The 10960-nt window shown below is 38.1% G+C and overlaps 1 pseudogene across 1 annotated transcript; it reads right to left on the reverse strand.

The window, feature by feature from the left end:
* Nucleotides 1-8629: 8629 nt before the first annotated feature.
* Nucleotides 8630-10741, reverse strand: LOC147865670 (ADP/ATP translocase 1, mitochondrial pseudogene; annotated as a pseudogene). The gene is made up of 3 exons (XR_015529690.1): nt 10270-10741; nt 9480-9822; nt 8630-8985 (listed from the first exon to the last, which is right to left on the reverse strand). The product of XR_015529690.1 is annotated as an ADP/ATP translocase 1, mitochondrial pseudogene (transcript).
* Between the last annotated feature and the right edge of the window lie 219 nt (nt 10742-10960).

Here is a 10960-nt window from a genome sequence, read left to right on the forward strand (position 1 = left end):
ATATATATATATATATATCCAAATAATTATAAAAGCTATTTATGTACAAATCTATGCATGGCCACCTTTTCTTTACCTCATAATAAAATGTTTTTCTTTATCAATTTTTTCTAATATATGTTTTTATTAATTTACTTTAGTTAATTTTTATTGAACTATTTTTACCAGTTTTATTTATTTATTTATTTTTACTACAAATATTTATTGATTTTCATTTATCTATTATTAATCTATTCTAATAAGTGTTTTTTATTTTTTGCTATGGTGTATTTATGGTCATGTTATTTTGAGTATCCATGATCAAGATTTTTTTTTGTATCTCTTTTGTGTCGAGTGATGTCATGGCGCAAATGGGCCATAAGAAGAAAGCTTGACATGCTCAAGCATGGTAGGATCAACGCGAACGAGGAGTTGATTTAGGCAAACACCAAATTGGTCCACTAGTTCGTGTGCTTGCTGATGCAACGTCTCAAGTTGTTGTAATGCCGTCCAGGCTAAATTTTTATGGGCGAAGGTTTGCACAAGGAGGTCCAAGGGGATCACCCAGTTCCTTGTCACTTCACTTGCTTGTTGTACGTATCAGGTGGCAGTGACATTTTTGAGTAGGGTGTTATCCGTGGGATTGTAAGTGTATAAGTGTGTTGGTATATGGATAGATAAGTGAAAAGTCTTTGTATTAAAAGTCATGTTGTAAGGGTATGTGCAAATGTGCACACGAGTAAGTGTGAGCATATTATATGTGTAAACACATGCACATTTGTGTGCATGTGTTCAAATATGATGTTCTTAGATTGTGATCCTCATGTAATGTACCTATATAGCCCCACCATAGGGGACATTAATGAAGTAAAAGATTTACCTCTCAATAATTCTCTCTCTCTCTCTCTCTCTCTCTCTCTCTCTCTCTCTCTCTCTCTTCGTAAATCAATGTTTGTTATTAAAACAAGATGATAATACAACCATTGGTATCTTCACTACTTCATAAAATTATAGTGATAGTGCAAGGGAAACCCTCTCAAGTGTTGTAAAACTAGATGACATAAGTCTATCTCCTCTTGGGACAAGATCCCCATACAACATAGTTCTGAAAATTGCCCAATCAATTTCCCTTTCATCCTATGGAGTTATTGTGTTATCCCACGAAGTCCATCAAGCAAGAACTCATTTCTCATGGTCCAATTAAACCACATCCCCCAATATCTAAGGTAATAAAAAACCACCTTATACGATGGTGTGGGCATATCTTTATCCTCATCCATAAAAACCCATTTATAAGTTTACAAAATATTTCTTGTTATTGATGCCCAAATTTGTGAGATAATCACCCAAATGGCCTTAGCAACCAAACATGTAATGAACCTATGTCTGGCATCTTCTTCAACCACCATACAGAAAAAACATGTCCCATTCGAAATATGTCTTCATTTTAAGTTCATCTCCAAAGGCAACCCACCAACTATGGCACGCCAAAGAAACACCGTTGCACGGAATGGAAGATGAGATTGCCACCCTACATCTAAAACTCTACGCCACCACTTTACATTTCTAGTAATGCTCCATGTATCCAACACCTTATTTGCTAACCAAGCTCTATCTTCAACCAACTTATAGTAAACATCATTAGTGTGCACCACATAAATCAATTTCCCATTACCAAATGACCAATCTTTCCATGGTTCCTGGACCACCAACTCTAGAATTGGGAAAACCAATCTAGGCAATGCCAATATTGATTGCCAAATATACCCATATCCACATGGTATATGAAACTTATTTCTGATTGTCTGAAAGGCCATCATTTTCCTACGTGACTCTAAAATACCATCTTCTACAGTTACCAAACCTAGCCTTGCAATTCGATTGAGCTGTGAATTTAGACTTTCTTTTCCCTCCCAGTGTAATATCCTTGAAGCTGCCAACACTTCTTCTGCCAAGGAATTTATATCTTTACCGTTGTCGTAAAGGGATATGACCAATTGGTGCCACCACGATTCCACACTTGCCACAACTACAACCACGCATCTCAACTTGGTTCAGTGATCCATCACTCCTTGGAGATCCACCTGATTCAACTCATTGGAGTTGATTTACATTCTAGACTCAAAGTTCTTTAGTATTATTGTTCTTAGGGATTTATTTGCATTATTTTGGAACAAATGTTGTGTAGTCAAAACCATGTAATGTATTTCATGTGCACCATATAACGCACATGCAAAGTTTCTCTACATGTGTGCCACATGGCCCACATGCTTTATATCGCGCACATGCACAAGCTTCTCTAGGTGTGTGCCACGTGGCCTACATGTAATGACATCGATTTAGTAAAAGAGGGGAGGATTATTGTCATGGAGGGGGGGGGGGGAGAACAATCAAAGAGTTCTATTTTGTAAAGGGTTTATCTCTCGAAGAAATAGTGAATTTCCTATTTTGGCATTTCTTCTTCGTCTGTGTTTGAGGAGTAGCGTTGTATGGTATTTTCCTTATAATTCTCAATTCTGACGTCTGTTTTCGATGTTCTATAGCTCGTTGGAAAGCTCTTCCAGAGGGCTTTCCAATCTGTGTTTTCACATTTAATTTGGTTACGTAGGTAGAACGATATAAGGTTTTTTGTCTTCACGAGTAGGGTTGCAAACCACTCGTGACTATTAAGATACTTCTGGCTCAACTTCCCACTCTTCTCTTTCATCTTCTTATTTCCACTCTCCTGGTTCAGAACTCCAGTGGTTCCGCCCGGACACGCCAAGGTCTTATACGTGACATGCTTTGACACGACACCGCACTCAGGAGGCCTCCAATTAAACAACTTCAAACACCGCGGCCAAGAAAGCACCAATTGTTGAACCATATTAGATTCTGAACACTTAAATTGTCGAGTACTATTAACAACATGCCACTACGAAGCTGTAATTCTCGTTTTCCCATGGTAAATACCAACCTTTTCCACAAAATAAGTAATTATTTCTGCCCAAGGTTGGGTACCTAGGCACATACCTTTCAAAAGATTAAATCTTCGAGGCACCAGATGATCTTCTAAATTTAGCAAAGCAGCACCCCCTAACCATGTTGGGGTACAAATAGTGTTCCATGATACCCAACTCATACCAAGGTTTGTGTCTTTCTTCCAAAGTGTATATTTAAGTGAACAAACTAAATGATCAAGTGATTTCTTTGTCCATGGTAACAATGGTAAAAAATAAGAAATCATTGGAATCATTATAGCTTGTACCACTTTGAGACGAGTACTAAACGGCCATGCTTGAGACTTCCAATACATAAATTTGTCCAAAATGGTTCCGGATATCCAATTCAAACATTGTGATGAGGAGATATCAACACCAATAGGGTAACCTAAGTGTCGACACACATTCCCTTGATCTAATATTTGGCCACCCCATCCAAGATCAACCAAATCACTCTCAGTGCATCTAATGAGCATTGACTTCTGCATATTTATATGTAATCCAGGCGCCAATGTGAACACATTCCACACCTCCATGGCTTTAGCTATGTTATCAGGTATTGCTTTGAGAAATAAAAATGAATCATCAGCCAATGCTTGGGCGATCAAATGTTTCCCTGATGGTAGAGCTAATCCAACTATTTCCCCATGTGTCGCCAACTCATGCATCCTCACCAAAATCAGGTTTGTAGCAATTGCAAATAATAGTGGACTCAATGGGCATCCTTAGTAACTCCACCATTTAACATAATGTGTGACACTGCACCTAATCCCACCAACAACGATATTCGAGACATCCTTTCCCCAAAACCCATATGAGACATAAGTTGAGTAATAAAAGACCAACTTACATGATTGCATGCCTTCTCGATGTCGATTTGTATCATTACAATTTGTTGTTTGGATTCCTTTGCATAATCCACTACCATTTGCACATTCAGAATATTATGCAGGATGTCCCTTCCCTCAATAAACCCATATTGCATTGGATGGACCATAGACAACAACACCATTTGAAGTCTATTTGCAATTACTTTGGCAAAAATCTTATACATCCCACCCATTAATGATATTGGTCTCCATTGAGCAAAAGACATAGGAGATGCAACTTTTGGTATAAGTTTAACCAGACCAACTTTCCATGAATCGGGCATTTTACCAGAACTCCACATTTCTTGGAATATCATTGTTAGAGGGGCTTTGAGTTCTTGTAAAAGGGCTTTAAAAAACCCATTCGTAATGTCATCCCAACCCGAGCTTTTATCAATTGCAAGATGTGATAATACATATTCCACCTCCTCCTCCAATGCAATCATGTCGTGTTGCCCATCACTCACCTTGACTGAGTTAAATAGCATCGATTGCACTTGTGTTATATCATCATTCATAATACAGTCTTGCCCAAAAATATTTGTGAAATGTTTAACACAATTATCAATAATCACTTGTGGGTTTGTATTCAAAGTTCCATCAATCTCTACACTTACCACATTCATTCTAGCATGAGATGCCTACAACCCATGGTAAAACTTATGTGAATTACAGTTGTGATCATGTACTTCATTTTTCATAGCCATCACTCGTGATTGTTGATAACTGCGAACCTCCAATACTTGTAAGGCTTGTGACAATGTCTCTTGAATATCCAACAACACCTCATCAAATGGAATCTTTACCAACAATGCATTACATCTGTCTAGAAAGTGTTGTAATAAGCTCATCTTTTGTTTATGGATAGATGCTTGATAAATTCCATAATATCGTGTAAACCATTGAATATTGGAAAGACAAATATCCCATGACGAAACACCGTGGACATTGACTTATCTTGTAAACTCCCCCATCAATTGTCCCATAGCATGCTTAAATTTATCATGTCCAAGAAAAGATGAATTAAATCTCAATGGTTGTCTCCCCAATAAAGATCTAAAACCATCCACATTTTGATGTGTGCATTCGAAAACAACTGGGAAATGATATGATGATCCAATCCCCCTATACACTTGCATAGTCAAAACCTCTGGCAAGAATGTATCATCATACATAATATAAATGTGATCCAGTCTACACCAAGTTTATCTATATTGTGCCGATTGAAAGGTATAACCAACATCATTTCCATTGATCCAAGTCCATGCATCATACCTTACGACATCCATCATAAACAAATCCCATACCTCTCGTTCAGGAGCATCCATCAAGCCATGCATCGAAGTAGATTGGCCCATCTCAGAACACATATTAAAATCCCCTAACAAAAAACCGGATCTCCCATGAACCAAAACTTGATTTAAGCATCTCCAAATTTCCGTACGATGTCTTCCAACATTTGATCCATAAATACCAACCACCCAAATCTGTTTCCCTGTATAATTAACTTCAACCACCAAAAATCGACCATGTACATTTCTTTGAACCACTACCGGTTTCAAGTTATCCCTTATAATAAGCATTACACTTGAATAAGGGCCCTCATTGACTCCAGCATAAAACACGTGATATTGCTTATGATGAAAAGAAGACCTAGACTTAGCATGCTCCTTATGTTCTATTGCACATAATATATCTCATTCACTATTAAAAATACTTTTCCACATACCATACTACTTCGATGGAGAACTAATTCCCCTTACATTCCATGTGACTTTCTTCATCACTCACTAATTATATTGCTTCTTGGCTTGTTCTTGTTTCCGTTGTGCCAATATCTTTGGTATATCACCGAAATAATCACTTAAGACTGCAAATGCATTTTGCACAGATGGTCGATGATTATTGGTCGATCCCATTGTACCCCATGAATTATCTCTTTTCCAATTTTGTTTTTCTAATGGTAAATTGATTTTACCGTTCTTATCAAACATAAGGTTGAAAGGTTCTCTCTCTCTCTCTCTCTCTCTCTCTCTCTCTCTCTCTCTCTCCACCCCTTGGGAGGGTGGTGGAGCTCCACCCCCCCACCCATCAACACTTTGCACCTGTCAGACCATTGGTGGTAACTGGAAATCATCTCAAAGTGGTCCAACCAGGCTAAGACATCCTCAGAGGGCAAGTCGGAGGACGACTTCGGGCGGACCTTAGAATCTAGCTAATCTTGAGTCCGATCATTGTTAGCGGAGGCCTGATTTGTGTGGTTGATTCGAAGCATGGCGTTGGAGAGGACTTGAGGAGCTGCTCCATTTTGAAGGGGGGTAGCTGCGCATGAGGTTGTGGGAACTCAAGCTACATAGGCGTATCAGCTTCAAAGGCGACGAGAGGGAATTGGGAAACCATGAACGAGGTGGTAGTGGCTAAAATTTTACCCCGCTTCTCCACCAATTAATATGTAAAATGCACATAAAAGGAATCAAAACTAGCTTTCTTAACTTCTTACTTCTTGTTCAATTTATAGAAGATACAAAGGTACCCATTTGGGTTGGCTTAGCTATATGCATGCTAAAAGGGTGGTGTGTTATAAGACATGCACTTGCACAAAAGGGACACCACAATATGTATATGTATATGAATCATATGAAGAAGGGAGGGAACATAAAAGTAAATTTACAAAACTTATTCTACCTCAAGAGCAATAACAAGGCTAGTTTTGCCCTCTCATGGAGGTGTTGTAAACAAGCACTTGGTAACATAATTAAACATGTGTGGCCCTATCACAGATGTGCATGGTAGTCGAGTTGTAGCCCCATCCCCAACCCACCCACATCCCAAACATCTCATGTCTCTATATTCCATAAAGGATTTTAACCCCTCAAATATGTACTAAGCATATATGAGTTTTCAGTTCAAAATGTTGACAATATGGTTGATCATCAACTTGTTAAAGGGGAGCAAAACATGGTTGCTCGAGGGGGACAAAACTTATAATCGTGCAAGGTCACTAATTATCAAACCCATATTGAATGTGTGTCATTCAACCTACAAGGTGCATGTACCTCATAGATGGTGGAGGAAAGTGGTTAAAGATAATTAAATGGCCAAGCAATGGGAAGACAAAGCTAGATCGATGGACAAAGAAGTTAAATAAATCATTTTTAGTGTGGACAAGAAGGACGTGTTTTCGCACCAAAGACTGACATTGAACCAGAATGGCTTTAAAAAGAGAATGGCCTTCTCTATATGTAGGAATGCTACATCATTGTGTTCTATATTGCCACAACATTGCTATAATGCATGGCCACATCTTTGCTACCATGCATGCACACCATTTAGAGATCCTGCATAACTTAATGATCTCATAACCATAACATAAGACGTCGTGATTAAATATTTTGGGAATACGAAAATATTGGTAGCCCCTTTGTCTTAGGTGAAAAATGCAACAAATATCCTTAGTTTATTATGATCAATACACAAATATTGGGATATAATATCCCATTCATCATAAAAACAACATTTATTCGATGTTTGAATTGAACATTCGAGGGGGGCGAGGACGTGGGTCTCCAGAACATTCCAGTGTCATTGATTTAGCTTATAGGTTCCCTACTATCTTTGTTTACAAAGTCAGTTAATCCATAGGTTGACTAAGTGTAGTATATTACTCATTGTGAACTAAGAAGTCTCAAGACTTTAAGAAAAATTATATAGTTACAAATAACCAAGTTTCTCTTCCAACATATATGGAAATCTCACGGTACTTATGATAATCAAATTCATACACAAGAAACTATCTCTGAGTAATGAAAAACCAATTGGCATGTGACCTACTACTCTCTAATAAGGATCCTAAAATTGGTTTGACCAAAGAACAATGAGATAAAGATAGGTGGGAAGGCATACACAAGAAACTATCTTTGAGTAACGAAAAACCAATTGGCATGTGACCTACTACTCTCTAATAAGGATCCTAAAATTGGTTTGACCAAAGAACAATGAGATAAAGATAGGTGGGAAGGCCTCCGTTGTGTTTGTTTGGGCCAACATCAACTTGGGAATTATCCAACCATAAAGAGAAATATTTTGGCTAATGTGACATTTGTTCTCAGTGTAACAAATTCATAAATTTGAGAGAATTGAAGTTTGACCCCTACCATGAGCTCTGCCCATCCCGTAGATCACTTGCAATTGGTCTCCCTTGGATGTTGAGTATAGCCACAATGGACAAAGAGTTCATTGTAGACTTCATGTCCAATTTTTCGATGTTTCCAATCTAATATTCTGTATAAAACCTTTCAGGGGTTTCCCATCAATAGCTACAAGGACGTGGTTGTGCATTGGATGCAGAATGAGTTTCATGATATGAGTTCAGAATTATTAGATCTTCCCGATCAAGATTATCCTCAGGATTGCAATTTCTTAACTTTTCTTCTCAAGCATAATAATCTCTATTTCACTTGGACATGAATGTTAACACACTTTATTCAACACAAGCAAGACATTTGATTCTGCAGATAAATTAACACATTTGATCAATTACTCAAAAGGAGAATCTAGAACATATTTAATCAATTATTTCAAGCAAATTCTAGAGCATATCATTAGAGGCCAACTTTTTCACCATCTGGGTTGCATAATATGATACATTGGTGAGGTAACAAGTGTTCCATCTTTGTCATCATCAAATATGCAGCGAAAAATATGCAACCAAAACTTGGAAAGCCTTCCCCTCAACCCCCTGGATTTTTCATGCAAGGAAGCAAGATCTATGCACAATTTTTAAAAATCGCTATATATATCACATCAAATGACTAATCATGAAGTGAATGATTGAATGATTGAATGAATGATTGATTGATTAGGTTCCTCCAGACCCATAGGTCTTCCCGAAGAAGATGAGCTGAAGGCTGTCATATCCAGCAAGAACACCAGCACCAGCAATAGCTCTCAAAATGTTGGCTCCTGCTCCTTTGAAAAGAGACTTCACTCCCTCTTTCTTTACAATCTGGTTGAAGCAATCCAGGGATCCAGCATATTTAACAGCTTCACCGGAGGTCATCATCATGCGACGCCTCACAGTATCAATAGGATACGAAGCTAGACCTGACCCAGTTGTTATAACTCCAACCAAGTAGGAAACTAGCAAGGAAGTTGTCCTGCAAAAGTGAGAGAAACACGTGGTTAACAAAGAAGAACACAGAACCTTGGTTAAAAAGTAGCCTTTGACGCATTGATCTTGTGATAGAACCGAAAACTTCAGCAGAAAGTACTATGCGGTTGGTAATTAATTGCAAGTATCTAGCAAATTTAGTATCTACTCTGCCTTCACGAGTATCTATATGATCTATGTCTTGCATTACATTACTAATGGGCTAAGTACAAACTAAAATTGGATCAGTTGAAAATGTGTGAGGTGCGGGACACTTTATAGCACAAAATCCAAAACCATGATCATGGATAGAGTCCTTTGATAAAGCACCTATCCTAAAATAATTACTATGTATACTATAACTACAAGTACCTATCTTGCAAATACGCTTGCTATTATACCTTCCTGTAATAACAGTGACCATCGTATAATATGAATAGTTTGACCATTATGAGAATTCTTCGATGATTATGTGCAGACAAGTATAAAGTTGATCATTACCCCTAGCTTACCGACCAATAGGACAGGTTTCAAGGAGTCAATACATTCCGAAGTAGAGACCCCTATAGACGATGATTCCAACACAAGAAATGGTAAACCCTCTATACAGACCAGCTACACCATCTGAGGCTAGTGTCTTCCTATACACATCAAGTAGACCGTTGAATTGGCGACCACCACCCTTCTTTGCAGCCTTAGCATCATTGGCTAACCGCGTCCTTGCATAATCGAGAGAATAGACAAAAAGCAGAGAGGAAGCCCCAGCAGCACCTCCTGATGCTAGATTTCCAGCAAACCAGGCCCAGTATCCATCCTTATCCTTCTTAAAGTTGAACAGCAATATATGAAAAAGAACATTTTATGAGCCTCGATGATGCCCAGAGCAAAACTACAAAATGTGCTCAAAATTTCATTAGGGGGCCCAAAGTATGGGAAAATAACTTCATTAATAGCTAAAACAATGTTGAAAAAAAGTTACAATAACCTCCTACAAAATGTGGGAAGAAAACTCGATAAGAACCTACAAAATGTGAAAAGAGATAATTAAGAGCCTACAAAATGTGGCAATTCCTGGTGAAGATCCTATAGATGCAAAAACAAACCTCATAAAATGTGTACCAATAAAAACCTACGAGAAAGCAAGAAAAACACTTTACTGTCTTCTGGAAAAAACTCATAAGGAGCATTTATCATCACACTATGAGGCTTTTGACAGGGTTAGGCATCAATCAAAAAATGAAAAAGAAACTCAAATCTTCAGAATGCTAAAATAGGAAGGATACAAACAAACCTGAGTAGGGAAGTATCTGATGACGTTTGCAGTGTTTCCACGCCACAAAGAAATAAATCCTTCTTCTTGCACCGTACGACTGAAGCAGTCCGTGATACCTTTATAGGGCTCCTGAAGCCTACCTGCCTTAATCATCTCATCCTGATTCTGAATTAACAATTTCACTCGTTCTATAGGAGCTGCGGCCGTCTTCGACACCGCAGCAGAAACGCCCCCCATCAGGAAATCCACAGCAAATGCATAAGGACCTTTCTTATCTATTGGAGCAGCAACAAAGACAGGATTGCTTTTGTGAGATAGTATTCTTGTTGTTTGTGATGATCGCAAATAAGAAGAAACCATATCCGTGTCCAATAGCAAGCAAATTGAAGAAGAAGAGGTTTCCGATATGGTTCTCCTTGATTGATGATATGGATAGAATGAGATTAGCATGGGTCCATGTGGAATTCTCTTGTTCTCAGAAAAGAGGTTTGCCCCTTGTATTTATATATTTATTTATCTAGTCGCCGGACGCCGGTTCGCCGGATGCCACAGTATATAATATCTGAAACTTAAGACTACAAATCTCGGAATGAATACATTCCTACTTGGAAACAATGACATCAATTCTCAATCTAACTCGGGACTAAAGATAACAATTATCAAACTTTCTTGGAATTTACAATATCAATTCTCGCAGACATGAGCATCA

Source organism: Azolla caroliniana, unplaced genomic scaffold (assembly GCF_043228905.1).
Source record: "Azolla caroliniana isolate FFs.n. ecotype wild unplaced genomic scaffold, voAzoCaro1.0.p SCAF_4, whole genome shotgun sequence".
Lineage (NCBI taxonomy): Eukaryota > Viridiplantae > Streptophyta > Polypodiopsida > Salviniales > Salviniaceae > Azolla > Azolla caroliniana.